At 35.3% G+C, this 4,486-nt stretch overlaps 1 pseudogene; it reads left to right on the top strand.

Moving 5' to 3' along the window:
- Positions 1-4,274, top strand: part of LOC102244365 — a 5,381-nt pseudogene extending 1,107 nt beyond the window's left edge.
- Positions 4,275-4,486: the final 212 nt, after the last annotated feature.

Here is a 4,486-nt window from a genome sequence, read left to right as displayed (position 1 = left end):
CCTGGAAACATTCCACCCCCTCCCCCAGCCAACTGAAAAACCACCCCCTCTCATTGCAAGTCTACTTTCCTGTCTTTTATCCCTGATCAAAATTTGGTGTTTTGTAAAGAGCTATGCCATGTCCCTAGATCTCATTAAACAGCCTTCTCCGGAAAAAAAAAAAAAGAAAGAAAGAAATACCTATCAATAATAGCCTTAAATGTAAATAGATTAAATGTTCCAATCAAAAGATATTGGGTAGCTAAATGGATATGAAAACATGACCCAATTATACGCTGTCTACAAGAGACCCACCTCAAAATGAAAGGCACACACGATGAAAGTGAAGGGATGGAAAAAAATTTTCATGCAAATGGAAATGAACAAAAGCTGAGGTAGCAATACTCATATCTGACAAAATAGACTTCAAAATGAAGGCCATCACAAGAGACAATAAAGGTCACTACATAATACTAAAGGAATCAATCCAACAAGACGATATAACCCTGGTAAACATATATGCACTGAATATTCGAGCAGCCAAGTCTAAAAAACAAACAAACAAACAAACAAAAAACAAAACTTCTAGAGAGAGCTCAACAGCAATACAGTCATAGTAGGGAACTTCACTGGATAGGTCTTCCAGACAAAAAATTAACAAGAAAACAATGACTCTAATGATATACTAGGAAACAGTGACTCTAAATGAAAAGGTCAGATGGATTTAACTGACCTTTATAGAACATTTTACCCCAAAGCTGCAGAATATACATTCTTCTCAAGTGCACATGGGTGATTCTCAAAGATAGACCACATGTTAGGACACAAAACAAGTCTCTATAAGTTCATGAAGACTGAAATTATATCAAGCATCTTCTCAGATCACAATGGAATGAAATTAGAAATCAACTACAGGAAAAATACTCAAAAACATTCAAACATATGGAGGCTAAGTAGCATGTTATTAAACAATGAATGGATTACCAATGGGGTCAAGAAATAAATAAAAAACTTCCTGGTAACAAATGAAAATGACCACACAACAACCCCAAATCTATGAGACACAGCAAAAGCAGTCCTGAGAGGGAAATTCATAGCACTTACAAGCCTACTTGAAAAAACAAGAAAAATTAATAATAAACTATTTAACCCAACAATTTAAAGACTTAGAATGACAAGAAATGTCCAGAGTACTTAGAACAAAGAAAATAACAAAGATTAGAGCATAAATAAATGATAAAGAGAGTAAAAAAACTACAAAAAAATCAATGAAACCAAGAGCTCATTCTTTGAAAAGATAAACAATTTGATGAACCATTAGCAAGAATCACTAAGAAACAAAGAGAGAGGACCCAAATAAGCAAAATCAGAAAAGAAAGCAGTGAAGTAACAACTGACACTGCAGAAATACAAAGGATTATTAAAAAAAATACTATGAATAGCTATATGCCAACAAGCTGGAAAATGTGGAGGAAATAGACAAATTCCTAGAAAAATACACTCCTCTAAGTCTAAATCAGGAAGAATCAGAACACCTGAAGAGACCAATAACAACTGAGGAAATAGAAACAGTAATCAAAAAACTCCCAGCAAAGAAAAGCCCTGGCCTGGAAGGTGCCACAGGGGAGTTTTACCAAATATTCAAAGAACTATCACCTACACTTCTCAAAATACTCCCAAAAACCCAAGAGGAAGGAACATGTCCAAGCTCTTTTTATGAGGCCATCATTATCCTAATTCCAAAACCAGATAAAGACACTATAACCAAAGAATTATGGGCCAATATCTCTGATGAACCTAGATACTAAAATCCTCAACAAAATTTTAGTAAATAGGATCCAGCAATACATTAAAAAGTTTATACACCATGACCAGGCAAGATTTATTACAGGAATGCAAGGCTGGTATAATATGCACAAATCAATGAACCAGACACATTACATAAACAAATTGAAAGACAAAAATCACATGATCATATCAATAGATGCAGAAAAAGCATTAGACAATATCCAACACCCATTTTTAGATGTTTCTTTTGATAATATTGTCTATCTTGACACCAATTTCATATTATCTTAATTACACTATTCTGTTCCACTGATCAATTTATCTATCATGATGCCATTACAGTCTCTTAATTGCTAAAGTTTTATAAGAAATATTGAATAAGGTAATGTGAATTCTTTGTTCCTATTTTTCAAATTTGTTTTGGTTTCCCTAGCTTCTTTACATTTCCATATGAATTTTAAAATCAGCTTGTCGGTTTCTGTAAAACAATATTTATAAAATGGATTTTGATTGGGAATAATTTTTTCTATTGATTAATTTGGGGGTAATCTGACATATTAACTATATGGTGTCATCTGACCCATTGCACTGGCAAATCACTCCATTTACTTAGGTAGTTTTACGTGTACAGATTTTATACATTTCTCTAGACTTATTCCTATGTATATCACATTTTTATGCCATTTTAAATGGAATTAAAAAATTCAATAGCTAATTGTTCGTTGGTAATATATAGAAACTAGAGGCCTGGTGTACGGATTTGTGCACCGGTGGGGTCCCTCGGTCTGGCCTGTGGGGATCAGGCCAAAACCAGCTCTCTGGCATGCTCTGAGGGATCCCAGATTGCAAGAGGGTGCAGACCAGGCTGAGGGACCCCACTGGTACACGATTGGGGCTGGGGAGGGACTGTGGGAGGGCTCCAGGGTGTGTCTGGCCCATCTTGTCCAGTCCCAAAGGGCCGGACCCCAGCAGCAAGCTAACCTACTGATCACAGCATCTGCCCCCTGGTGGTCAATGCGTGTCATAGCGACTGGTTGAATGGTTGAATGAACGGTTGGACACTTAGCATATTAGGCTCTTATTATATAGGATAACTAATTTTTGCATATCAATTATGTATTCTGCAATCTTCCTAAAGTCACTTAGTAGTTCTTACAGCTTTTTTGTAGATTCCATAAGATTTTTCTATGTAAATAATAATGCCATCAACACATAGAATCAGTTTTACTTCTTCAGGAGAAAATATTCAAGTCCTTAATCATAAGTATGAGGTTAGCTATACATTTTCCATTGATAACTTTTATCAATTTGAGGGAATTTCCTTCAATTTCTTGTTAACTATGAGCTCTAATTATACATATATAAGGCCACTTGATATTGCCCACAGCTCAGAGATATGGTTCATGATTTTTAGTCTTTCTTTTCTCTGTTTCATTTTGTTTAGTTTCTATTGCTCTGTCGTCAAGTTCACTAATCTTTTCTTTTGTAATGTACTCTGGCTGCTTTGACATTGAGGTTACACAGGTTAAAATTTGATACTGCTTCATTCTCATGGTTTGACTTCGAGCAAGTTACCCTCTCCAAGTCTCATTTTCCTCATTAATAATTCAGGGGAAATAAAAGTTCTGGGAGGGTTAATTTTATGTGTCAACATCGTTAGATTACGGTGCTCAGTTGTTTGGTCACACATTAGTCTAGATATTGCTGTGAAGATATTTTGTAAATATGACCATCATTTACAATTAGTTGACTTTAAAGGGAGAGTACCCTTTATACTGTGGGTGGGCCTCATCCAATTAGTTGAAGCAAAAACCAAGATGTCTGGACAAGAAGGAATTCTGCTTCAAGATAGAAATCTTCTAACATAGAAATCCTGCCTGAGTTTCTGTCCTATCAGGCTGTCCTGTGGAGTTTGGACTCAAGGCTGCAACTCCAACTCTTTCCTGAATTTCCAGCTTTCTGGCCTGCTCTATAAATTTTGGAGTTGCCAGTCTCTGCAATCACATGAGCCAATTTTAAAAATAAATTTCTCTAAGTAGAACAATTATCATGACCAGTTATTTTGTTCTCTCCCAGTCTCTTTCCTATAATTTCCCTATCATGTATTTAAAATTTTAAAATAAATTATTGGTATATAAAAACTAATAATATAAATATTGCAAATAACTTAGGTGTGTGAGATTGCCTTCTATCACTTGCAGGTTATCTTCCATAAGCTGCAATATATAAGAAAGTTTTTAAAATGAAATAAATTTTCTCTTAAAGTATGGCAATTTACAAATTAAACGAGTACATGTGTGTAGGTTCAACAGTGGAGGCCTATGGGGAAAGTGGAAGATACTATTTTCCCATGAACTTCAAATTTTTACATTTATTTTCTATATAGGGCTGCCCTGAAATTTTCTTACTCCACTTCCTTCACAGAAGCAGCCACTGGGGCTAGTGAAAAACTTGGGGGTCAGAGCCAGAAAACTGAAGTAGGGGGACCCAATAAAGTGGCAGAATGAGGTTGGACTTATAACGAAAGAAAAATCAAACCCCCATTTTTATACTAAACAATCCAAGGTAATAGTTATCTACTCAACCAAGTAGTATATAATAGCTTGACTTTCCCCTCTGGGCCCTAGAAAATTAAGTGGTAAGAGGAATCTTTTAAACTAGAACTTTCTCTGCTGAAAATATTTTAGTTTTTCCTCTTACATTATTATGTACACCATCA

This window comes from Myotis brandtii, unplaced genomic scaffold (genome assembly GCF_000412655.1).
Source record: "Myotis brandtii unplaced genomic scaffold, ASM41265v1 scaffold49, whole genome shotgun sequence".
Classification (NCBI taxonomy): Eukaryota; Metazoa; Chordata; class Mammalia; order Chiroptera; family Vespertilionidae; genus Myotis; species Myotis brandtii.
This window is presented reverse-complemented; position numbering and strand designations above follow the sequence as displayed.